Raw genomic sequence first — 27,964 nt, forward strand, 5'->3', positions numbered from 1 at the left:
AGCCATTTTTTTTTCTTCTGTAATACCTTTGGGTACGTAATGACAATCCCCGGAAATTGCGTAATAGAAGTGATACGAGGACGAGGTGGCGGGTGCGAGGGTGTTTTGTACCTGTGTGTGATGTGGGACATGGAGGCTCTGAAAGGAGAAGGAAGGGGGGGGGGGCGAATATCAGCTGTTCATAGTCTCGAGAAATATTTAATGATATGATTATTGCCCTATGTGTCATCTAGTTCACTTCTGTAATATCTTAAACGTGAAATAATTTTGTATGTAATGATTTACAGATAAACAAGCATATCACTGAAACAATGATGAAATAAATCACGCCTAGCGGGATTAGCCGAGCGGTCTCAGGTGCTGCAGTCATGGACTGTGCGGCTGGTCCCGGCGGAGGTTCGAGTCCTCCCTCGGACATGGGCGTGTGTGTTTGTCCTTAGGATAATTTAGGTTAAGTAGTGTGTAAGCTTAGGGACTGATGACCTTAGCAGTTAAGTCCCATAAGATTTCAAACACATTTGAAAATTTGAAATAAATCACATGCATTTAAGCAGTCTTAGTTTGTGACCTTCAGAGTTTTCCAGAGAATTAAGAACCAATGAACATATTGCAGTTGCTACAGAAGATAACGCAAACACGTTATTTCGCTTATTAGATGCAGCAAGAGCAATTAAACCTGCACGGCATTTTATTTGTTTCAGAGGAGTAGATTTCACTTTTATAGTATTACATATACCCAAACTATCCTTTTAGTTTCTTTATCCACCAGTGGTCTGTATCGGTACTGTCTTAGAAACCATTCTTCAGAAAATCATACGAAGCACTGGAATCCAATCGTGCACGGTGGTTTAACATCTGCAAATAAACAACGTTCTAATAAATCCATCGTGTAAATCTGGTTAGAGTGAGAAACGCATGACATACAAAGTGGTTACTGAATACGTTACTTCCTGGAAGGACATATAACACACTGTTTTTCGTGAAATGTATCCCAGTGAAACCAATTTTAAAGTATAACGACAGTATTATGGATAACTTAGCAGCGTTGGTAAGTCAGGTTGATAGCTTAGATCTGAATACAATGATTATGCATAGGCAGAAAAATGTTGCATTCGCAGTAACGGAAGAGACAGCAAAGGAATAGACAGGTACTTAGTAAGCCAGGAGCTGTGTGAAGAATGATAATATGAAAACCAATCACTGTTGCACTATTTCAATATGTCAACAGAATTTTAAAAAAATAAGAGAGCAGTGACTTATTCAGGGACAGGTTGAATGCAAGGAATGATACAGATGTTTTGTACTACACTACCTTTTGCTGCAGAACAGTGTAACGGAGGAGCTTAAATGATTCGAGGAAGTCACTGTGGAAAGTAGTAGGTATCAGGAACGGAAACGAGCCAACAAATAAGGTTGGTTGGTTTGGGGGAGGGAACCAAACAGTGAGGTCATCGGTCCCATCGGATTAGGGAAGGATGGGGAAGGAAATCGGCCGTCCATCCCGGCATCTACCGGAAGTGATTTAGGGAAATGAAGGGAAGCCTAACTCAGGATGGCCGAACGCGGGTTTAAACGTCGTCCTCCCGAATGAGGGTCCAGTGTGCTAACCACTGCGCCACCTCGCTCGTTAATAAATAGATAAACACTACATTTTGCTAGATTGATCGATTAATGGCTTGTCTTGAAATTTCATATTATAGACTGAAATTTTTCTATTCTGAACGCAAAGCTACTCGTAGAGTAGAATTTTATAGTGTGCTAGTTTTATCAGCGACAAGATCACAGATATAAACTTACCTAAAGAATTTAATCTATCGTATAGATACAAATTATATTTCCTTCATGTTTGATGCGGGAACAATTTTGGTTGATAAAGAAGTGAACAAAGAACTATTATGTTATATAAAAAGAGACATTAGTCGACAGAAGCCGACTGGTTAGCAAATCACCGACAATTTGACACAGATTTTTTTTTTTAATTGAACAGGTGATACATGCCGAGGACGAATCTCTCTATTAAAACGATTTAAAACTTTTACACTACCTGCCCTCTGTAAATGGCATAGTTGTGACGGTCATAAGAATGTACCCTGTTGGTAACTATCTTGAACCTATACGAAAGTTATGGGGAAGAAGTTCAAACGAACACACAGCAAAACTGCTATTCTTAATACCGAAAGGAATAGTTCATGTTAATAAACATAGTAATAACAGAACAGAATTGACTTTCCATATTTAAATTTTTATGCGCTGTAACTCCAGTATTTTAATAGGATACTTTCATTACAATTTCATCCCTAACCGAGGTTATTTTCAGTATTTCCAGTAGAAAAAAGCCATTCCTACAGATGAATAATAGTATGGATGCATGGTGGCTATTAAGTGGAAATCGCAATACCGCATGTTCAGAAGACGTGCACGTGAAGCGCGTCGCCGTGTTTCGGACTTTGAGAAACGTCGAATCATTTGCATGAGGGACATCAGAGCGACGTATAACTCATTTCTGTCTTCACGTAGTAGAGAACACAATGGCACTATGCGGGCATATGCAAAAACGTCACGTATAGCAGAGGGTTAGTAGCTACGGACCGCCAGGGCCTCGATATCAGACGTGGCCGGAAATGGAATGCATGTCTCCCGCGAGTCGGAAAACGTAGGTTACAGAGGTTGTTCTAGAAGGTTCTTCACGTATGTAGACCTTCCAAGGCACGAAAAGCGCGCAGAACGACTCTCCCCAAGGGAAATTCCCGTTTGTAATCTGCTGTGGCATAAGTCATATCGCTGACGTCATAAAATAATTACACTCATTTATCAACTCTTCAGGCTATAGATCATTATTTTAATTACGAACAAAAGCAAAAAAGAGAGGAGAGCCTAATAATGTAACCTCCTCTGTAACAGTTAATATAAATTCATTCATTTGCAAAACTGAGACCCCTGACGTAACTTACTAAACAGAAACATACCTAGAGTGGGGTGCTAGCTGCAGTATCGGTGTGTTCACCACTGGGAGTAATCGGACCTCTGCTGACGAATATTACGCACTTGAAAGCACAACAAACATGTTAATTTCAGAGTCGATAAACTACTTGGCGAGTAATAACGCATTTCGGACACTGCTCTGAGCATTCGAAACAGCACCAGAATAGACGCAGGTTGTTATATCTCGCGATCAGGAGAAAGTAACGGTCGTGTAGGAACTGATTTCTGACGGCGTGTAAACGTACTATTCCTGACTGTGAAAATATCGAGAATGACGGTTGGTCCACGTTCTTAACTCAAAATGCTACTACTTCAAGATGGATAACTGATTCAGGCGCGTGACCGAGCATATACATGACTATCTGGTTTTCGGGTTTTTCACTCACGCAGATGGCTGGCTGGTCAAACTTTAAAATATTAAGTCACGATTCTTGATTTTATAATGATCAGGAGAACAATAGTTTAGTTTAAAATATTTGCTTGAAGACACATATGGCAGTCCAATTTTCAGTTTATACTCTTTTTCAGTTTTAGGAGTTCGGAATTCAAAGTTCTGGTAGTAAGATACTTTCCCTAGACTAGAAATCTACTCTGCAGGAATCAGAATGGGTTTCGAAAAAGACGATCGTGTGAAACCCAGCTTGCGCTGTTCGCCCACGAGACTCAGAGGGCCATAGACATGGGTTCCCAGGTAGATGCCGTGTTCTTGACTTCCGCTAGGCGTTTCATACAGTTCCCCACAGTCGTTAATGAACAAAGTAAGAGCATATGGACTATCAGACCAATTGTGTGATTGGATTGAAGAGTTCCTAGATAACAGAACGCAGCATGTCATTCTCAATGGAGAAAAGTCGTCCGAAGTAAGAGTGATTTCAGGTGTGCCGCAAGGGAGTGTCGTGGGACCGTTGTTGTTCACAATGTGTATAAATGACCCCGTGGATAACATCGGAAGTTCATTGAGGCTTTTTGCGGATGATGCAGTAGTATATCGAGAGGTTGTAACAATGAAAAATTGTACTGAAGTGCAGGAGGATCTACAACGAATTGACGCATGGTGCAGGAAATGGCAATTGAATCTCAATATAGACAAGTGTAATGTGCTGCGAATACATAGAAAGACAGATCCTTTATCATTTAGCTACAATATAACAGGTCAGCAACTGGAAGCAGTTAATTCGATAAATTATCTGAGATCTAAAATGGAATGACCATATAAAATTAATCGTCGGTAAAGCAGATGCCAGACTGAGATGCATTGGAAGAATCCTAAGGAAATGCAGTCCAAAAACAAAGGAAGTAGGTTACAGTACACTTGTTCGCCCACTGCTTGAATACTGCTCACCGGTGTGGGATCCGTACCAGATAGGGTTGATAGAAGAGATAGAGAAGATCCAACGGATCTTCATGATGGATAGACTCCAGTGGAAGACTTTGCAGGAGAGACGCTCAGTAGCACGGTACGGGCTTTTGTTGAAGTTTCGAGAACATACCTTCACCGAGGAGTCAAGCAGTATATTGCTCCCTCCTAGGTATATCTCGCGAAGAGACCAAAGGATAAAATCAGAGAGATTAGAGCCCACACAGAGGCATACCGACAATCTATCTTTCCACGAACAATACGCGACTGGAATACAAGGGAAAACCGATAGAGGTACTCAAGGTACGCTCCGCCACACACCGTCAGGTGGCTTGCGGAGTATAGATGTAGATGTAGATGTAGATGAAAATCCAGATAATCTGTGGATAGTTCGTTCTATACGAGATGTCTGGTTCATTATAAATTCTGTGATCAAATTTTCTAGGTTCCGAACTCGATTGTAACTATCAATCCCTTGCTTACATGTAATACGGATTCTGAGACAACAGTGCGCCTGTTTATTAAATTGTGTGTTCAGTATAGACATCCGGCTATATTATTTTGTAGCTAACTAGCTACTTCCCTGACCATCCTTTTATTTAGCTTATAGACAATACAGGAATTTTAGACATTATAAATCATTAAAATAAGCTGGCAAAATGGCGTTATAAATCTCTAAAGTAGGTAATAAAAGGCTATATAGAAAAACCCTACATTATGCCTATTTATTTACTAGGCTGCACTATTCAATCACACATGTAGCAAATTCATGTCAACTTCATGTTGTATTATATTTTTAAAGTAATTTTAAAGTTTGAAACAAAATTATGAGCGTACTTGACAGGAAAATGAAAATGTTTCTTGAAAGCCTATGTATTACAATGCCTGATCGGCTTATTGGTTGCACATGACATCCCAATGCTTTTCTAAATTTTCCGGACTGATGTTGAGTCTCCTGTCAGATAACACAGTTTTCATCTGAGAAATTAACTTTTCAACATCTCCAGAGGCGACTGGAGCAAACTAAAACATGGAACTACTGCAGGGTCTATTTCTCCTCCAACATAATTGTCACTTCATAGATTTTTTGAGATTTTTCTAAGCTTGTCAAGATCAGAATTTTTCCGAAACTCTCATTTCTCTGATACATCCATAACCTTCATTGACTTAAAGCTTGTGGCAAGAAACTGAACTCAGGCGCAGTGAAACTTAAGTCTTTGGCACTTCCGAAGAATCGAGAAGTATCTGTTTTGCACAATTAAAGATGCTTCATCCTCCAGAGAGATGACCAACTTAGCTATACTGCTCTCAGAAAATATGAAGCGTAGAAAATTGCTTCTGAATTCATTTCCTCCATTTCGTTGAGACAGGCTGAGGAGGCACAGGTATATCTGGTGCAATGTCTTTAAATGTCTGAAACCTTGATGGGCTTTTACTGAGGTCTTCTTAATGATGGAAAACAATTTGTCGACATCCGAAAACAAGCTTCGTATCTCTTCTGGTACCCTGTGCATTCCAACTCCAACGCAGATCACGTGATGATGTTTGGAAATAGAACTTTCAAAGTGTCCCAACCTTTTTCATGTATGGTGCAATGTCTGTGATAAAAAGTAATATATTTTCATCTTGAATTTCTTCAGGTTACAGTAATTGTGATGAATGGGTACATAAATGTGCGATAGTTGAATCGTTAAATTTTTCATTCAGAAATGGTTTCATTGATTTGCCTTTTGAAGGATGTCCTTGTCCAACAACCACAGGGGCAATTGATTCGCCGATTTAAATCCGGATACTTTTTTCGTCACCTTTAATTATTTTCATTACTTCATCGTCACATTCACTTAAGTAACATTTTCGCAAACTTGACTCACTGTGCACATATTCGTCTGTATACTTCAAAAAAAATTATTTTAATGTAAGATTCTGTAGTTCCCACAAAGGGATTCCGGCATCTTTACGTAAATCAAATGCAAACTGCGATTATCGACTCAGTGTTGCATTTGCCTTTAGAAATAAAGAAATTTTCTTTCTTGGCCTTTAAAGTGTATTTTTATGCTTGCTTGTACTGATATTGTGAGAAATGAAATATTTCTTTTCGTAGTTCACTCACTGCTCATATATTCTAAACAGACGTATTTTACTGTCAGCAGAACATATGTCGGATCCGAAACTATTAACATAACTGCAGTTTACTGAGCAAAGGAACTCCGAATTTCTGCATGTTTAGCCACAATGAAAACTGAAAACAACGAAAAATTCAGAATAATAATTAAACCACGTTCCAGCTCCGACACTAATTGTTAGTTTTTAGGAAGGAATGATCCGACATTAATAAACACAAGCGAAAATTAACTCTCATACACACAAGCGATTCGGGAGGACGACGGTTCAATCCCGTCTCCGGCCATCCTGATTTAGGTTTTCCGTGATTTCCCTAAATCGTTTCAGGCAAATGCCGGGATGGTTCCTTTGAAAGGGCACGGCCGATTTCCTTCCCAATCCTTCCCTAACCCGAGCTTGCGCTCCGTCTCTAATGACCTCGTTGTCGACGGGACGTTAAACACTAACCACCACCACCTACACACAAGCGAAAATTAAAACTCTTACGAACTATTACTTTCTCTATCGCGACATCCATTGTTGTTTTTAATAATAAAGGAATAAATAACAACCAAATACTTAACAAAGGTAATTTATTTCAGCAAACAAGCGTTTATACAAAAAAAAGAAAGAAAAAGGCAGCCCAAAATTGCGACGTTTCAATACGGAGATGCAAAACGTACGGATTCGAGTCAAAGTAAAGACAGATGTAACACATTTAAAAAGGAACTCTCCCAAAGTTCCGGTCTCATCTTATAACAAAGTAACGACAGCGTGCAGTAGCGAGAGGAGAACATCAGGCCAACGGCTTGTCAACGGTTGGAGTGAAGAGGGGGGGGGGGGGGGGGGGGGGGTGAAGGGAAGGGCGAACTGCGCACATCAAACTCTAAGGGGGGGGGGGGGAGGGGGGAGATACGGTTTCTGCAGTCAACAAATATGGGATCAGCATTTTCGTTGGTGGCAATTTTTGCATTTGACTGAATCATCTTATGATACTTATTACATTCTATTCTCTCCCTTCTTCCATTTTTCAGTCTGTGGCTCGGGAACAGCCTCTGCATGCTAATGTAATTGTATGGCATAGCACTTTCAAAGAGTAGTTGAGACTGATCGGGTCCTCAGGGCCGGCTATGACGTATAATCAAACTATAGAATGGCTAGTGCGCCGAATTCTGCGGAGGAGCGCCAGACTTGAGGCAGAAATCTTGACTGTAATTTTTTTTTACATTGTTAGCAGTTATCCTAATCACCTGCGTAATAATATACTGTTCAAAACAAGTATTGCCACCACCCTCATTACTTACTGTTTTGTTCCCTTTGAATCTAAGTCCAGGCTCGTTCGCAGATCTGCAGGTGGCGCAAAACGTTTTTGATCACTTTAGTCTCGTGGTCACACAGAAATAATCCATGTGTGGTCCCATCGAAAATGACGAACCGCAGGCCAACAATGCCCAAACAGCAGTCGGTACGCCTAGCATGGCTCACCGCTACGACAGTGTCCACCGTACTCTACGAACAATTCAACATTTAATGAAATAAAGCACGTGAAAACCTTTAAATGTGAGGTGAGGCAGTAGTCTTACATTCCCCCTTTTCGCTCCGTTCAAGACCAACTCGCGTTCACGCCGTAGCTACATCGCTTTTCATTGTTGCTCTGGTAACGAACGTGAAACTTGCACAGTGTATCCAGTGATTTTTCTCCAGTTTCCTCTCAAGCGGTAAAGAGACACACATTTGTTTTCCAGTTTCGAGGTGATATGGGTGAACCTTTCTCGTGAAAGGTTGTTTTTATTGTTGTTGTTGTGGTCTTCAGTCCAGAGACTGGTTTGAAGCAGCTCTCCATGCTACTCTATCGTGTGCAAGCTTCTTCATCTCTAAGTAAGTACTGCAACCTACATCATTCTGAATCTGCTTAGCGTATTCATCTCTTCGTCTACCTCTACTATTTTTACACTCCACGATACCCTCCAGTACTAAATTGGTGATCTCTTGATGCCTCAGAACGTGTCCTAACAACGGTCCCTTCTTTTAGTTAGATTGTGCACCAGTTTTCTCTTCTCCCCAATTCTCTTCAGTACCTCCTCGTTAATTACGTGATCTACCCATACAATCTTCAGCATTCTTCTGTAGCACCACGTTCCGGAAGTTTCTATTCTCTTCTTACCTAAACTACTTATCGTCCATGTTTCACTTACGTATATGACTACACCCCATACAAATACTTTCAGAAAATACTTCCTGTCACCTAAATCTATACTCGGCGTTAACAAATTTCTGTTCTTCAAAAACGCTTTCCTTGCCATAGCCAGTCTAAATTTTATATCCTTCTACTTCGACTATCACCATTTATTTTACTACTCAAATATCAAAACTCATCTTCATCATGTTACCTTCCATTCGGAAAGTGGGTGCACTCAGCGACTGTTATGTGACTTATAAATTATAGAGTGGAACTATCAGTAGTCCTTTTTTTAGATTTTATTACGCAAATCCAGATTTCGGCTAGTAGCTAGCCATTCTCAATGCACTGTTTTTTATTCTCAATGCATGTAAGTCCCTGCTATGACATGACTGATATTTATATACGATTACTACTATTTTGTTATTTTAGGTGTGATATTGCACAATGTCACAAAAATCTATCGAGGAATTTTTTGGAGGTGCTAAAGCCCGCATCACGTAGGACGGCGCTTCCGAGCATTGGGGCAGAGCGATAGGCAAGCGTAGAGGGGATGAGGTTTGCGCATGCGTTGCTACAGAGAGCGGTCAAACAAGACCACGTTGCCGAACTGCACCGCTCCGATCAACAGTCAGGTTCATTTGCCTATGGTACGATGTATTATACGTTCAAATATATGAAGGGAAGAATATATTTTAAAACTTTTTTCGATCAATCGACACATGAGAAAAATTTTACATCACGTCTTGATGTTGCGTCCGTTGCTCCACAGCGATAGTCTGCGCGATGTCGGAAAGCAAGAACAGCTGACGCAGCTTTGGAAAGACGTCAAGTACTACACTCCTGGAAATTGAAATAAGAACACCGTGAATTCATTGTCCCAGGAAGGGGAAACTTTATTGACACATTCCTGGGGTCAGATACATCACATGATCACACTGACAGAACCACAGGCACATAGACACAGGCAACAGAGCATGCACAATGTCGGCACTAGTACAGTGTATATCCACCTTTCGCAGCAATGCAGGCTGCTATTCTCCCATGGAGACGATCGTAGAGATGCTGGATGTAGTCCTGTGGAACGGCTTGCCATGCCATTTCCACCTGGCGCCTCAGTTGGACCAGCGTTCGTGCTGGACGTGCAGACCGCGTGAGACGACGCTTCATCCAGTCCCAAACATGCTCAATGGGGGACAGATCCGGAGATCTTGCTGGCCAGGGTAGTTGACTTACACCTTCTAGAGCACGTTGGGTGGCACGGGATACATGCGGATGTGCATTGTCCTGTTGGAACAGCAAGTTCCCTTGCCGGTCTAGGAATGGTAGAACGATGGGTTCGATGACGGTTTGGATGTACCGTGCACTATTCAGTGTCCCCTCGACGATCACCAGTGGTGTACGGCCAGTGTAGGAGATCGCTCCCCACACCATGATGCCGGGTGTTGGCCCTGTGTGCCTCGGTCGTATGCAGTCCTGATTGTGGCGCTCACCTGCACGGCGCCAAACACGCATACGACCATCATTGGCACCAAGGCAGAAGCGACTCTCATCGCTGAAGACGACACGTCTCCATTCGTCCCTCCATTCACGCCTGTCGCGACACCACTGGAGGCGGGCTGCACGATGTTGGGGCGTGAGCGGAAGACGGCCTAACGGTGTGCGGGACCGTAGCCCAGCTTCATGGAGACGATTGCGAATGGTCCTCGCCGATACCCCAGGAGCAACAGTGTCCCTAATTTGCTGGGAAGTGGCGGTGCGGTCCCCTACGGCACTGCGTAGGATCCTACGGTCTTGGCGTGCATCCGTGCGTCGCTGCGGTCCGGTCCCAGGTCGACGGGCACGTGCACCTTCCGCCGACCACTGGCGACAACATCGATGTACTGTGGAGACCTCACGCCCCACGTGTTGAGCAATTCGGCGGTACGTCCACCCGGCCTCCCGCATGCCCACTATACGCCCTCGCTCAAAGTCCGTCAACTGCACATACGGTTCACGTCCACGCTGTCGCGGCATGCTACCAGTGTTAAAGACTGCGATGAAGCTCCGTATGCCACGGCAAACTGGCTGACACTGACGGCGGCGGTGCACAAATGCTGCGCAGCTAGCGCCATTCGACGGCCAACACCGCGGTTCCTGGTGTGTCCGCTGTGCTGTGCGTGTGATCATTGCTTGTACAGCCCTCTCGCAGTGTCCGGAGCAAGTATGGTGGGTCTGACACACCGGTGTCAATGTGTTCTTTTTTCCATTTCCAGGAGTGTATTTTTCACAAAATGACGATTGTGTGACGGTAATATAATCAAATCTCGTTGGATAATTGTCATTTATTGCGATTTGGACTGTATTATACATGAAAATATATTACACAAGAAAATTAATTTCATACTCAAATCGAAATCGTTATATATACTTCGCAACCATTTCTACTCCACAATTTTTTTAAGATTTGTATTAAGCGTGTATGTGGGTCTGTCTCATTGTAGTTAAAGGTAAGTGATTGTGGTTAAAAAAGAATTACTAGTCGCAAAGTCTAGCAAAGAGCTGTTGTTGTTGTTGTTGTGGTCTTCAGTCCTGAGACTGGTTTCATCTCCATGCTACTCTATCCTGTGCAAGCTTCTTCATCTCTGAGTAACTACTGCAACCTACATCCTTCTGAACCTGCTTAGTGTATTCATCTCTTGGTATCCCTCTACGATTTTTACCTTCCACGCTGCCCTCCAATGCTAACTTGGTGATCCCTTGATGCCTCAGAACATGTCCTACAAACCGATCACTTCTTCTTGTCAAGTTTTGCCACAAACTCCTCTTCTCCCCAATTCTATTCAATACCTCCTCATTAGTTATGTGATCTACCCATCTAATCTTCAGCATTCTTCTGTAGCACCTCATTTCGAAAGCTTCTATTCTCTTCTTGTCGCCGGCCGCGGTGGTCGTGCGGATCTAGGCGCTCCAGTCCGGAGCCGCGTTGCTGCTACGGTCGCAGGTTAGAATCCTGCCTCGGGCATGGATGTGTGTGATGTCCTTAGGTTAGTTAGGTTTAATTAGTTCTAAGTTCTAGGGGACGGATGACCACAGCAGTTGAGTCCCATAGTGCTCAGAGCCATTTGAACCATTTTTTCTCTTCTTGTCCAAACTATTTAACGTCAATGTTTCACTTCCATACATGACTACACTCCATACAAATACTTTCTAAATGACTTCCTGACACTTAAATTTATACTCGATGTTAAGAAATTTCTCTTCTTCAGAAACGCTTTCCTTGCAATTGACAGTCTACATTTTGTATCCTCCCTACTTCGACCATCATCAGTTATTTTGCTCCCCAAATAGCAGAACTCCTTTACTACTTTAAGTGTCTCATTTCCTGATCTAATTCCCTCAGCATCCCCCGAGTTAACTCGACTACATTCCATTATCCTCGTTTTGCTTTTGTTGATGTTCTTCTTATATCCTCCTTTCAAGACACTGTCCATTCCGTTCAACTGCTCTTCCAAGTCCTTTGCTGTCTCTGACAGAACTACAATGTCATCGACGAACCTCGAAGTTTTTATTTCTTCTCCACGGATTTTTAATACCTACTCCGAATTTTTCTTTAGTTTCCTTTACTGCTTGCTCAATATACAGATTAAATAACGTCGGGGAGAAGCTACAACTCTGTCTCACTCCCTTCCCAATCACTGCTACCCCTTCGTGCCCCTCGACTCTTATAAGTGCCATCTGGTTTCTGTACAAATTGTCTAGCAAAGAGAACAACGTAAAAATTGTCAGTGTGTTATTATATTTATCGCTGTAACAGGCAGGAGTTTAAACTGACGTTACAGTGAGAGATCGCATTTATGGTCCACTGAACAAGGAAACAACTAACCGTCTTTTGTGAATAACTCGAGAGAATTCTGACCGATAACGTAGAGAACCTCCGACATCTCGACAGGTAACCCTCCGTGTCATTTTAAAGCATTCGTGTCTTGAAAATAAAGGGGTTTACTCGTCGCAATACTTACTTCCCCGGCCGCGTTTCCGCGAGTAATTAGAGTGTACATCATGCTGGGAAAAGCTAACTTCTCCTTGGGCAATATGCTGAAAATTACAGTCTACTTACTTCATAGGATATAAATGCCTAATCAACAAAGGCTAGGATGTTCTCAGGCACTATGTATGCTATTGATATGTCGAAAAACGGATTTTTTAATCATGGGTCTTTAAAACCACGAAATATTACTTTACTTTGTTCCAATGTCTACATCGTAATATCATCGTCACTGCTATCTGAGTCCTTGTCCAACCCCACCGCTTAAAAATTTAGTATGATAGGTTCAAGGCATGTATCCATCTTCATCTCCCTATCAAAGTCTTCCTTCTGAAGCTTTTCACTGTTCTGCACACAGTGTGCCCACGCAGAAGGGGGATATTGTCTATTGCTTGTTGCACAATCGACTGTAATCTTTCAAGAAGCTGTAATCCATTGGGTGATGTACCGGTAACTGTGAAAGCCGTCTCAAATATAATTCTAGAATTCGCAAAAAGGAAAAATGTGTATGCAGACGTTGTGCTATCATCTAATGTCGTGAGACGTATACAAACCTAAAAGCTCAACGACTGATTCCATTGTGTCCCACCGGAAGAGCGAAATTGCAACACACAGTACACCGTCTGTTCCCAAAGAATTGTCTCTAGAACGAAAGTTTAGGAAAGATTTGTTTGAAATTCCTGATCTCCTTCTGAATGAGATTGATCGAAGGTTCAACTAAGAGCATCTAAAAAATCTATCCTATCTTGAAGAAATGCTTATTACGTCCCCCCCCCCCCCCCCCCCCCAAAACACATCCTCCATCTACACTACGTTTGGAAGAATTGCTTGCAGTACATACAACAGACTTTAACCTGAACAGGCTTCGTGTACATCTCGAAACGCTGCATACCATTGCGACTGGTACACAAGCATGTAAGGTATTCTCTAGTGAAAGAAAACTTATTGCTGAACATGACAGGGCTAAAGCGCTCTTTCAGGAAGTTATTCGCCTCATCATTCTGACGGTTCCAGTATCCGTCTACTCCTCCTCAATGTTCATCAAGGCAGAACTAGAAAAATTAAACTTACGGATGTCATGAAAGACAAACTGTCAAAAGGAAAACTACGTTTGGAAATCATCCGTAAAATTTTTTAGTCCACATAAAAACAAATTACGTCTTTCTTTTCTTTTTTTCATTAAGATGTAATGCACAGTGTTTGTAAAATAGTAATAATAACAAAAGGGTCCTCTCTGGCCGATTGATATTGCAGTAAATATGAACTCCTTTGCGTAAATTGTCTCAAAACACGTAGGACTTCCCAGGTAAATAACGTCTTTTTAAAAACTGAAGTAACGAAATTGATTTAAAGACCACGACGTATAAATCTGAGTCCATATTAGTATTAATGAGTTGTTTCTCTCTGTAGAATAACAAGGCCTTCCCACATTGTCGGTATGGATGTATTCTTAACGGTTTTGTTAAAAGACGAAATCAGTAGAGGGGTTTGCTTGCCCCTCCCTTCCACCTTCTAAAGAAATAGTTGGTATGGCACTGCTGCAGGACTACCCTTGAAGTGCTAAGACATCGAGGGACCCTACTATGCTGGGGCTTAAGGCACTCGTAGAATCTACAGACTATAAATATTCCATTGGCATTCTGCCTGGGCATACCATTCGTCAGAGGTTAGCCCGCATTGTCCTGGATTTTTAATGGTTGGTTGGCTGGTTAGTATCCGGGTCTGCAAAAATGTTCCGGTTTAAGAATTTTATGACTGGTGAGGGTTTCATTTTAATCTTAGACTTCTATGCTCGACATTGCGCTTTTAACACTCTTTTGATCCTTTATAGGGTACCAGTAAGTATACTTACCACCCGCCTCTTTGTACAGAAGCATCTGTTTTCATAGGCCTTTATTGTAACAAATCACTTCCTTTAACGATCTCTGGTAGAAATACGTACCACTTTTTGAATTCCCGCCTCACCGCCTTCTAAACATGTAAAAGTAAGTGAAAGCGGTACGCATTCTTACCAAAGAGCGTCTCTGGTCGTAGTGTTGTTGAGAGAAGTAAACAGCCGTCAATTACGAGTTCTGCAAGGCAGAAACACTGCAGATTTGTGCATTCCAAGGTACGGCAATAATTGCATGCTTAATTCTGCGTATATTGTGGTATAAATTATTCACTTTCGTTATGTGCTGAAACATTTATTACAATATATAGCTTATGCTATGCGCGAGCCGGAAGGAATAGCCGAAAATGGGTCATTTTCAGACTAAGATTTCTCGTCCTTCTAATGAAATTGCCAATTACAATTTTCTTTTGTTAATTCATTGAACAGTATTTTCTTACATGTTGGGTACAATTTCGTTCTCAAAATAGCGGCTAAGATGTTACTACGTTATAATCATACATGTGTCAACAAAAGGTAGGTTACACACGTTTTCAGTGACGAATGTTAAAGTTTAATTTTATTTATTTACTAGTTGAAACACCATCAAAAATGTGTTAGTGTTTACTGAAGGGATTATTTATTAGGTAACAGTTCCATTTTGTTGTAGGCCTCATCATGGCTCTAAATAGAAGAGGTCTGACAGAGGAGAAAATTTTATAGGAGCTAAATAGAATAATGGATGAGATGGCTGACGATTCAGAAGAAGGTGGGGATGAAGATGCAGATGATTGCCTACCAGTTCAACTACACGTACCCACAACATCCGCCAATGATGCCCAGTTGTCACATGACAATGATGAAACTTACTTTTCAGTTGTTGACGAAACAGAAACAGAAAGTGAAAGTGAAAATGAAACTGACCATGTTGTAAGTGTCACTTTCTCATGGTGCAGAGCAGGGCATGTACACCAATTATTCTGCAACACTGTTTGGTCTATGCCTTTTGGCATATCGAACATAGCTGAAGTGAATGTGAGTAGCCCAATGGCAATTTTGAACCTGACTGGTGAGTTCTTGGAGCAGATCACTGCTCAGTCAAATTTCTATGCTATACAGAAAAATAACAGATTAAATTTAACTGTTGATGAACTGAGAGCATTCTTAGGAATACTTGTTATTATGGGATCAATCCATTATCTAGTGTTAGACTGTACTGGAGTAATGACAGAAACTTTTATAACAGTAGAGTTGCACAAGTGATGCCTATAAAACGTTTCTTGAAAATTATGAGATTTTTACACCTAAATGATAATTCCAAAATGCCAAAAAAGGCTGAAATGAGTTTTGACCGATTATACAAGATTAGACCTATGTTGGATCACCTCAACAGTTGTTTCAAGAAGTTGTTCCATCCTGCCAGATATTTGTCAGTTGATGAATCTATGGTGGGATTCAAAGGAAGAAGATCCTTGAAACAGTATATGCCAAATAAACCAATTAAAAGAGACTTTAAAATCCGGGTGATTGCATGTGCTAGTATGGGTACTGACTAGGACTGTCAGTGTATGAGGGCAAAGAAGAGGGAAGCAACAGTAACAAGTCCTTAGGTGAATGTGTCATAGAAAAACTTGCAGCTCCTTATTAAGGTCTAGGATACTTCCTGTTCTTTTATAATTTTTTTTCAAATGTTGTAATGATGAAAAATCTGCCAAGAAAAAATCTGTTTACTTGTGTCACAATCAGAAAAACACGAAAGTTCTTTCCTAAAGATACTTTAGATGCTGATAAAACTCTAAAAATAGGAGAATCTGATATAGTTATGGCTGGAGACATAGGAGTATCAAAATGGAAAGACAGAGGAAAGAAGTGTGTTATTGTAATTAGCACGATGCATAATATTGAATCAAAACGTTTTATTCTGAGTACTAATAACAAGGGTGTTAGGGAAAGCGTTCCTTGTCTAGAATCAATCAGGGATTACAACTTACATATGGGAGGGGTGGATCGTTTTGATCGGCTATTCTGTACCTACAACATATCATGGAAATCCCAACGATCGTGGCTAAAATTATTTTATTATTGTATTGATGCATCCTCTACAAAGATACAGTCAGGAAACGTATGTCTGGCACAAAACCTTTGAGTCACTTGAAATACAGGTCACAGTTAGCAACTGAAATGACAGGTTCCTTCTCTGCACAAATCAAAAAAGGCCCAGTAATTCAGATTGGAAGAGGAAGGAAGGGAAATGCTCCTGATGGCCGAGCAACTGTAGCCAATACAATTCGTCTAACAAATGTAGGGCAGCATCTATCAGCAAAGGGTCCTACCTTTCGACGATGTGCCTATTGCAGTACTACAAAGAAACAAAAACGCTCCACCACAGTTTACATAAGATGCAATGTAGCCCTGTGTTTGCCATGCTTCATACCTTTCCACACGCCCAATTCGTAATTATGAGTAAAATTCCATTCAGTTGGTTTCGTCTGTGATTTTGTTCTTAACAACAACAATTATTCCCACATCATCCTTCAGCTATTTATAATAGCTGTTCATGATGTAGATTTCTCAGTTACTTACATTCATTCTCATACAGCTGTATTTAGAGTTTTGCACATGCAGATGATGTAGATTTCTCAGTTACTTACATTCATTCTGATATAATTGTATTTACAGTTTTGCACATACATATATATGTGACTCAAATATTGTAACATGTATTGATATGTTTAAGAACTAAAATATAAGCAGTGTGGTATTAATTCTCATTTATTTCATAATATTTCTAAAACACAATAAGTGGTAAGAATACTTACCAAAGAACAATGTATGATATCTAGTATCACAAATGTTCTCTGTTAAGTATACTTACCACCCCATAGGATGCCACGCACTTAGATAACCAAGAAAATAAGTATGTTAGATCACTAACCTCTTGTTTTGGATATGAAATAAAAGCATTTCAAGTTTATTTTTGGAAGTTCCTAGTACCGCCCTATAAAGGGTTAGGAGCGTGGCCCTCTCAGTCGACCTTGATGCAAACGCTGACGTCGATTGGGGAAGCGTGGCTAGCGGTTCAGCCACGTCACGAATTTTGACTTCGTCATTTGGCAACACAAAAAGGGCAAAGTGTTTATGTTGTTTTCGTGTATGAAATATCTCGTCTACACGTTTTTCATCATTTATTTCTTTTTGTTTTTTGTTTCATAGTTTGACAATGAGCAAAAGAAAGTATGTGTTTAACGTTAACCTCTACTTGGAATGTAAATTTTTGAAACTGTGTAATGAGAGTAGCAATGAACGTGTTTACTGCATACTATATACTGGAGAATTTTTGTTGCACCTAAAGCAAAGTATGATGCTAAGGACCACGTGAAAACATGTAAACATATAAGAGCTGTCAATGTCAAACATAAAAACATTTTTAAAGCCGAAAATAGGAATAACAGTAATCTGGAATGCGCTGCTAAAAAGGCTACAATGTCATAACAGATTGCCAGACACGAACAGCTTTTCCGAAAAAGCTATGTCAAGTGAAAAATATAGCCGAATAAATAAAGTTAATCTTTCAGTAAACCGATTACATCAATTTTAAAAATCTTTCTGGAATTAGACCCCCCAAAAAAAAGGCTAGCCTAATTCTACCTACTCTGGCTAACTGGTGGCGAGACACCCTTGCACTCAATAACAGGACGCTGACATCCAACTGATACAGAAATTAATATTTTCAAGTTTAATTTTATTGTGGTAAGGTCATTCTTACAGGTACAGTGATATATGGAATTAATATTTTAACGCCCCACCAAGACTGCCAGCTTCTAAGATGGCTATAGTGCAATTACTGCGACAAGGATAGTGACAGAGACTTGAACGGTGAAGGGCTAGAGTCAACTCGATCATCGAGTTGTATTCTGTGATATACAGCGATGAGACTCGCTTTTTAAACAGTCACACCAAAAAAACGTGAGAGATCACTAACGCCAATGTGTCTGTAGACGACCTGGTGAAAAGCCGCAGGAAGGGGCAATTCTCGGGACGCACGCCTCTCTTACCCCTGGAATCATCTGCCGAAATTTTTACAAAGGCACAAACGGTGTTTAGAAAGGATAGATTGCATGCAACCGGTGGTGACGTGTTTGTCGCTGTTAGTAGTCGTTTATCCTGTAGTGAAGTAGAAGTGCATAGTTCCTGTGAATTATTATGGGTGGAGGTTACACTCAACAACCGAGCTGGTTACTAATTGGCCCCTTTTACCGACCTCCCAATTCAGCAGCATTAGTGGCAGAACAACTGAAAGAAAATCTGGAATACATTTCACATAAATTTTCTCAGCATGTTATAGTCTTAGGTGGAGATTTCAATTTACCAGTTATAGATTGCGACACTCAGATGTTTAGGACGGGTGGTACGGACAGAGCATCGAGTGACATTATACTGAGTGCACTATCCGAAAATTACCTCGAGCAATTAAACAGAGAACCGACTCGTGGAGATAACATCTTGGACCAACTGATAACAAACAGACCCGAACTTTTCGACTCTGTAGGGGCAGAACAGGGAATCAGTGATCATAAGGCCGTTACAGCGTCCAGTAAACAGGAATATAAAAAAAGAGAGGAAGGTTTATCTGTTTAGTAAGAGTAATAGAAGGCAGATTTCAGACTATCTAACAGATCAAAACGAAAATTTCTGTTCCGACACTGAGAATGTTGAGTGTTTATGGAAAAAGTTCAAGGCAATCATAAAATGCGTTTTAGACAGGTACGTGCCGAGTAAAACTCTGAGGGACATGAAAAACCCACCGTGGTTCAACAACAAAGTTAGGAAACTACTGCGAAAGCAAAGAGAGCTTCACTGCAAGTTTAAACGCAGCCAAAACCTCTCAGACAAACCGAAGCGAAACGATGTCAAAGTTAGCGTAAGGAGGGCTATACATGAAGCGTTCAGTGAATTCGAAAGTAAGATTCTATGTACCGACTTGACAGAAAATCCTAGGAAGTTCTGGTCTTACGTTAAATCAGTAAGTGGCTCGAAACAGCATATCCAGACACTCTGGGATGATGATGGCATTGAAACAGAGGATGATACGCGTAAAGCTGAAATACTAAACGCCTCTTTCCAAAGCTGTTTCACAGAGGAAGACCGCACTGCAGTTCCTTCTCTAAATCCTCGCACAAACGAAAAAATGACTGACATCGAAATAAGTGTCCAAGGAATAGAAAAGCAACTGAAATCACTCAACAGAGGAAAGTCAACAGGACCTGACGGGATACCAATTCGATTCTACACAGAGTACGCGAAAGAACTTGCCCCCCTTCTAACAGCCGTGTACCGCAAGTCTCTAGAGGAACGGAAGGTTCCAACTGATTGGAAAAGAGCACAGGTAGTCCCAGTCTTCAAGAAGGGTCGTCGAGCAGATGCGCAAAACTATAGACCTATATCTCTGACGTCGATCTGTTGTAGAATTTTAGAACATATTTATTGCTCGCGTATCATGTCATTTCCAGAAACCCAGAATCTACTCTGTAGGAATCAACATGGATTCCGGAAACAGCGATCGTGTGAGTGTCATTTCCAGAAACCCAGAATCTACTCTGTAGGAATCAACATGGATTCCGGAAACAGCGATCGTGTGAGACCCAACTCGCTTTATTTGTTCATGAGACCCAGAAGATATTAAATACTGGCTCCCAGGTAGATGCCATTTTCTTTGACTTCCGGAAGGCGTTCGATACAGTTCCGCACTGTCGCCTGATAAACAAAGTATGAGCCTACGGAATATCAGACCAGCAGTGTGGCTGGATTGAAGAGTTTTCAGCAAACAGAACACAGCATGTTGTTCTCAATGGAGAGACATCTACAGACGTTAAAGTAACCTCTGGCGTGCCACAGGGGAGTGTTATGGGACCATTGCTTTTCACAACATATATAAATGACCTAGTAGATAGTGTCGGAAGTTCCATGCGGCTTTTCGCAGGTGATGTTGAAGTATACAGAAAAGTTGCAGCATTAGAAAATTGCAGCGAAATGCAGGAAGATCTGCAGCGGATAGTCACTTGGTGCAGAGAGTGGCAACTGATCCTTAACATAGACACATGTAATGTATTTCGAATACATAGAAAGAAGGATCCTTTATTGTATGACTATTTGATAGCGGAACAAACAGCGGTAGCAGTTACTTCTGTAAAATATCTGGGAGTATGCTTGCGGAACGATTTGAAGTGGAATGATCATATAAAATTAATTGTTGGTAAGGCAGGTGCCAGGTTGAGATTCATTGGGAGAGTCCTTAGAAAATGTAGTCCATCAACAAAGGAGGTGGCTTGCAAACCATTCGTTCGACCTACACTTCAGTACTGCTCATCAGTGTGGGATCCGTACCAGGTCGGGTTGCCAGTGGAGATAGAGAAGATCCAAAGAAGAGCGGCGCGTTTCGTCACAGGGTTATTTGGTAACCGTGATAGCGTTACGGAGATGTTTAGCACACTCAAGTGTGCAAGACTCTGCAACAGAGGCGCTCTGCATAGCGGTGTAGCTTGCTGTCCAGGTTTCGAGAGGGTGCGTTTCTGGATGAGGTATCGAATATATTGCTTCTCCCTACCTATACCTCCCGAGGAGATCACGAATGTAAAATTAGAGAGATTCGAGCGCCCACGGAGGCTTTCTGGCAGTCGTTCTTCCCGCGAACCATACGCGACTGGAACAGGAAAGGGAGGTAATGACAGTGGCACGTAAAGTGCCCTCCACCACACATCGCTGGGTGGCTTGCGGAGTATAAATGTAGATGTAGATATGGCAAAAATGGCAAACTACGTTGTCACTCTCACGATCAGGGTACCGGAAAGCGTATTCCAGCAGGATAATGCATGACCAACAAAAGTCTTGAGGGATGTATGGATCCTTTACCGGCTAAGCCGGCCCCCAGATTTATCACCCAACGTGTCTGGGGTACAATGGCAGGATCCGTGCATTCATACTAGTATCCAGTCAGTAGTCTTCATAAACTGACACAGCATGTGTTTCAAGCGTGGCAAGAAATTACTCGGGGTGACACTCGGAGGCCGTCTGCTTCCATATCACAATGGATACAAGAATCTATTCGTGCCCATCGGTTCTGCATGGAATGGAAGTCTAATCACTTAATACTCGTTATGTGATAAAAAATCTTCACAATGTGTTATAAATATGGAACTGGTGCTTAATACTGTAACATTTTGCTCTGCAATCAATGCATACACATTTAGGGGTAATATTAAAAGATATACTATGCGATGTTGACATAAAATTAGTTTTAAGTTAGGTGAATGGGAGATTTACATATGTCGGAAGGATTTTCGATAGTTCTAGGTGCTTCTTGCACAATGCGATTAATATTATGTATTCTAATGACGTGTCCTCGGGTCGACTGTGAAGATGGTCTTAGTCAAATGCAAAAGATTTAGTGCTGTGCACGATTCGATAAGTAACTTGTCCGAGCTGGTAAACCTCTAGTCGAACCTGGAATGATTTGACCATAATTCTTATCTCTCATATGATGCGCTTTTGAAAGTTATCATAAGTATCGCATATTTTGTGAGCAATGTTCAAAATATTGTAATACATTTCCAAAATCTGATCGTCGGTAAATATTTCATTGCTGAAGATCAGAAATTCCTCTTTGCAGGACACAGTTTCCTATCAGGTGATAGAGATTTTGTCCTTATAGAGAAGAACAAAAGACCTTTTCACGTATATCACCCCGGCGACTGGATTCCAGTAACCGCTAACGCCTAACACAGCGGATCCCTTGTCTGCAAGATGGAACCAGAAGACTTCAGAGATCTTGCCGCACTAGACCAAAGTTAGCGCTGACACTCCTTCAAAATAACTGAGTATCTCAGGCTACAAATTTCATCTGACAGCCCTACTAAACTAAGGGGAAGTAAAAGTCATAAAGAATCCGAGAAGTACGGGGAAAGAACCTGCCCTAGGCAACATTTCAGTTTTATCTATTTTGTGCGGTAAACTTCTGCCAGTAAAATGTCACAAGAAGGTGGAAGCTTACTTGACATGGGGCAGTATATCCCAGCTGAAACACGGAATTTCTACGAGCAAACTGTCAAGTGAATCGTGCATTTACTTGTCTGTCTGCCAAAACCCACGGATTGAGGACAGAAAATGTAATGCTGAAGGTACATATTTCGTGTAACTGCAACACGAATAGTGTAAATTTTTTTCGTATCTTCTGTTGGTCTTTGTGCAGATCTGTATTGCAATAAATATCACCTGTTTTGACCTTTATTGTTACACTTTCTCAAAATAAGCTCTATATTCCTGCCATTAGTAAAACAGAAAAACTAGTGTGTTTCAACTGCACAACGTCATAACTGTGGAGCTAAGGCGTTGTTCGTTCAGGAAAATAAAAAAAATAGTGCTATATAAAAAAACATAAGCAAATGTGTCATAATTGCTACAAAAATACGCAGAATGGCATTTACCTCATAACATCATCTGTATCAAGAAAGCACTAGTACTTAAGCGTAAAACAGTTTTTTCTTTACCAGTAGAATTTGCTTAGGTAAAATTAGCTTTTAGTTAGTTACGATGTTGTTAGGGTAAACGATCAAATTATGCATTACCGTGCACAATATTATTAATAATGAGATTTATTGGCTTGCGGCGTCACAGCGACACTTAACGAATTTTCGCCCATATCATGAGAAATAATTACTAAATGACAGCGCCTAGTACGCTAAAGGAAACGCTATTCAATTTTATTGGTTCCAATATCTACGCAGTGCAGTGTTGCATTAACCCTGTAATTAGTAATGGGATGAAAATAAAGCAAAGATAACAGTGTTAGAATATTATAAAAGGGCATGTACGATTGTGAGAGGCTCTCTTGCGCTGTTCTCTTGCGGTTAAATCTCGTAGACGATTAGGTTTTCTTGGGAATTAGATCTTTCTTAATCACTGTTGCTGAGCTGTACTACTAAACGTGAGTTGTGTTTGCGTGTGCAGACTGAATGTCCTTTAAAAGCATTAAAATATTTTGTGGCATTAAGATTACGTCATTTGAAGAACCTCTTTCAGTCTGAATAAAAAGAAAAGATAAATCTCATTCGGTGCGAGTGAGCGAGTGAGATAACTAAATATCGAAGGTTTTCATTTGGGTCGTGATTATTTCAAAAGTCTTTTTGTGAGAAATTACTACTCACGTATTACATTATTGCAACCTGCAGGCATTAATTTTTCTCCGAGTCCTAAATTTTGCTGAGTGCAATTATTACGAGATTAAGTATCATTCCTTTCCACTGTCAACAAAATACGAAACGAACTGTTTCCAATCTAACTGTGCGACGTAGCCATTTTCCAGTTCAGAGGTAGCTTAAGTTAACAGTATTATTATCATTACTGATTTTTACGAAAGTAACTGAGATTAAACAAAAGAGTATCAAACTCCCGTTTTCTTATAACGTCACCGCCAAAGACAGTATTACAATAAATAATTTTACGTAACATTTAATGCTCTCGATTATTAGATTGAGAATATAGTCAGTTTCTCGCAATTACAGGTGGTAATGCTATTAGCTGACCTGTTTCGTTTAGATCTCCAGCGATGTTCTGCCAGGCTTTGTCTTGCACACAGCGACTGTAAATAGTCTGCTTGATTATGATCGTATAATTGAGGATATTTTTCTATTATTTCACGAAACTTTACTTTAATCTCTAAATAATTTAGCATTTTGACACTTCAAATTAATGAAAACAGCAGTGCGTCACTTGACGTCACCGCCAAGCGTCGCTTCAACGCGCCACTCGTGGCTAAAACGTATGTGGGGCTTGAAACGTTATCACATCTCCACCAGACTTCCCCGTCAAGCCACTTCTGTGTGAATTGCGCCTAATGGAAGTACAGCACACCACGATTGATTCCATCCTAAATGTTTGTATAACTTGAAGAATAAGACACATATTCATATCAAATTGGATATGCACAATAATCAGAACGATGTTCAGTTGTTATCATTACCGAAGGAATATCATAAACAATCAGAAAAAATCAGCGTGAAAAATTACAAACTTTTGTGGAATAACAGTAACAGTAACATAAATTGTGTTCCTTACCTACAGTTCACAAGATGTCAAGTTCTACATGAATAAAGTCTAACTCCGAGATCATTCGCAGAAAAAGCAAGGAAATTATGACGCTGAGGCGATATGTGCAGAATTTGACATTTTCATTAACTGATAACATCTACAATTCCCAGTATGTAGAAAATTTATTTAGTTATTGTAATTAATATCTAATCAGCAAAAAAGTAGCTGAAAGTGAGGTGGGCAAGAATATCCCATGAGTAGAGGACTACATTAAGGAATTAAGTCCAGTGATAATCAACGTGAAAGAAAGAGAAAATAACTTACAAAATGAACATATTTTGTACTAACTAACGGTAAAAACACATACAAAGTAACTGTGAAGGGCTTTTTACTTACAACTGGAATTCCTTTTGTTGTCAGTATAAACAATCATTGTCTGCAAACTAACGTTCGTCAAACATTTGTGTTAAAAATGTTGTTGATGTTACTACTGAGCAGTTCGTCGCAATACCATGGTACTACCCTACGGTTCGCAAGTGTTAGGCAAATTGAAAGCCTCATAAACTTGGTTTGTTAGATGGTATAGGCTTACGATTTACACGCTATTTTAGGTGAGGTCATGACTACCATGAAAAATCAAGAATGGCAAAATAATGTCGAGAAGCGTATCGGCATTTTTGCAGCTGTTGTTCACTGATGCGTCACAGAAGAAGAAAAAAGACGTGAAAGGGCGTTTTAGAGGATGAATACGAAAGTAAGGGAATAAAGTCCCAAGGATAAAGCTCACACACCACATAGCCCTTCTGGCGAAAAGGAAGGAAACATTACGAGAACTGTTGAGTGGGATGTAGTGCCTACTTAACATGGAATTAAAGTTTGCATTATACAAAGCATGGATGACAACGGTCAAGAATAGCAGAAGAAAGGACAACGACTTGCTATGTATCGGTGGTGTGGATAGAACAAAACTGTCTGTAAACTGTGATTACTGCAGATGGAGCGATCACGAAAAACATCTGAATCCGATAGGTGCTGGAGGAAATAGCTCTACTTGTGTAAAATTCTGACGTAAAATTGCACTGTTTGTATCTGAAAGATGCGTCTGGAGCATAGAATTGCATGGAAGAGGTAGATACAAATGAGAAGAATAATCTAGAGACATTTGAGGAGAGGTGCTACAGAAGAATATGAAAATTTTATTGAACACATAGAGTAGGAAATAAAAGGTGCTGAAAGGGAAACTGGAAAGGATGAATTATACACACATGAAAAAAGGTTTTGCATCACCTAGGATCCGAGTGTTTCGGAACCTGTAGAGAAAATTGGAATAGAGATCAACATAACCATCATTTACGCCCTTTTTATTGCTCATGAAAAACACACACTGCATATTGTACCACCATACAGCGAGACTTTCAGAGGTGGTGGTCCAGATTGCTGTACACAACGGTACCTCTAATACCCAGTAGCACGTCCTCTTGGATTGATACATGCCTGTATTCGTCGTGGCATACTATCCACAAGTTCATCAACGCACTGTTGGTCCAGATTGTCCCACTCCTCAACGGCGATTCGACGTAGATCCCTCAGAGTGGTTGGTGCTTCACATCGTCCATAAACAGACCTTTTCAATCGATCCCAGTCATGTTCGATAGGGTTCGTGTCTGGAGAACATGCTGGCCACTCTAGTTGAGCGATGTCGTTATCCTGAAGGAAGTCATTCACAAGATGTGCACGACGGGGGCACGAATGGTCGTCCATGAAGATCAATGCCTCGACAGTATGCTGCCGACATGGTTGCACAATCGGTCGGTGGATGGCATTCACGTATTCTGCAGCCGTTACGGCGCCTTCCGTGAGCACCAGCGGCGTACGTCGGCCCCACATAATGCCACCCCAAAACATCACGGAACCTCCACCTTACTGCACTCGCTGGACAGTGTGTCGAAGGCGTTCAGCCTGACAGGGTTGCCTCCAAACACGTCTCCGACGATTCTGTAGTTGAAGGTATATGCGATACTCATCGGTGAAGAGAACGTGATGCCAATGCTGAGTGGTCCATTCGGCATGTTGCTGGGCCTATCTGTACCACGCTGCATGGTGTCGTGGTTGCAAAGATGGACCTCGCTGTGGCTATCGGGAGTGAAGCTGCACATCATGCAGCCCTTTGCGCACAGTCTGAGTCGTAAAACGACTTCCTGTGGCTGCACGAAAAACATTATTCACATGATGGCGTTACTGTCAGGGTTCCTCCGAGCCATAACCCGTAGGTAGCGATAGTAGCCCTTGGGCGGCGTGAGTGAGGCATGTCATCGACAGTTCCGGTCTCTCTCTATCTCCTCCATGTCCGAACAACATCGCTTTGGTTCACTCCGAGAAGCCTGGACACTTCCCTTGTTGAGAGCGATTCCTAGCACAAAGTAACAACGCGGACGAGATCGAACCGCGGTAGTGACCGTCTAGGCATGGTTGAATTACAGGCAACACGAGCCGTGCACCTCTTTCCTGGTGTAATGACTAGAACTGATCGGCTGTCGGACCCCGTCCGTCCAATAGGCGCTGCTCACGCATGGTTGTTTACATCTATCGGCGGGTTTAGAGACATCTCTTAACAGTCAAAGGGACTGTGTCTGTGATACAACATCAACAGTCAACGTCAGTCTTCAGGAGTACTTGGAACCGGGATGATGCAAAACTTTTTTTGATGTGTATAGGAGCAATAGAAACAGCTACAAAATACAGTACCGAAAGTGCTTCATATAGTAGATACGCGAAGTTGGAAATTTAGTACCGCACAAGAAGAAATGAAAGCCATAGTCAGTTCGGAAGATAATTCTGCTTCTCAGGAAAAGAAATAAGCAAACTGTTAGAGCTGAGATGGTGTCGCTACATTACAGGACAATATGTAGAGAACTTACGTGTGCGCCGACCAGATGTGAGGCACCGACAAATGGACTGCAACACCAGCGGGTGAGCGACTCTATCTAGAAAGGTGCGGATTGTGCAGGGTAAACATGGGGAGCCCGGCAAACAGCGACGCGGCTGATCCGCGAGTCCTGGGCAGATAACGCGTGCCGGTCGCAGGCCAGCCCACGCCTGCACTCACTGCTCTGCCTACTGCTATCTGCAGCCAGAAATGGAGAGTTTCGCGCCGGGCCAGTCGATAACAGCAGGAAGAGGAAGCAGCAGCTGCCAGCCGCCACTTCCGCCATGCGTTTCGCCGGCTGTCTTTCTCCATTGCAACGAGAAGCCTCGCACGTCCCAGGGTCAACAGTTCTGCTGTCAAATATAGCGTTATCAAAAGAGAAAGAACTTACGTTAATAGGTGAGGATATCCACCTCTAAAGGCATATGACTTTTCGTCAA

The 27,964-nt window shown here is 41.4% G+C and overlaps 1 protein-coding gene across 1 annotated transcript in view; it reads right to left on the bottom strand.

The window, feature by feature from the left end:
- Positions 1-27,715, bottom strand: part of LOC126187534 (uncharacterized) — an 81,962-nt gene extending 54,247 nt beyond the window's left edge. The window contains exon 1 of the mRNA XM_049928675.1: positions 27,517-27,715. The gene's annotated coding sequence lies outside the window, so the exon portion shown is untranslated. The remainder of the gene's footprint in view (positions 1-27,516) is intronic.
- Positions 27,716-27,964: the final 249 nt, after the last annotated feature.

This window comes from Schistocerca cancellata, chromosome 5, assembly GCF_023864275.1.
Source record: "Schistocerca cancellata isolate TAMUIC-IGC-003103 chromosome 5, iqSchCanc2.1, whole genome shotgun sequence".
Taxonomy (NCBI): domain Eukaryota; kingdom Metazoa; phylum Arthropoda; class Insecta; order Orthoptera; family Acrididae; genus Schistocerca; species Schistocerca cancellata.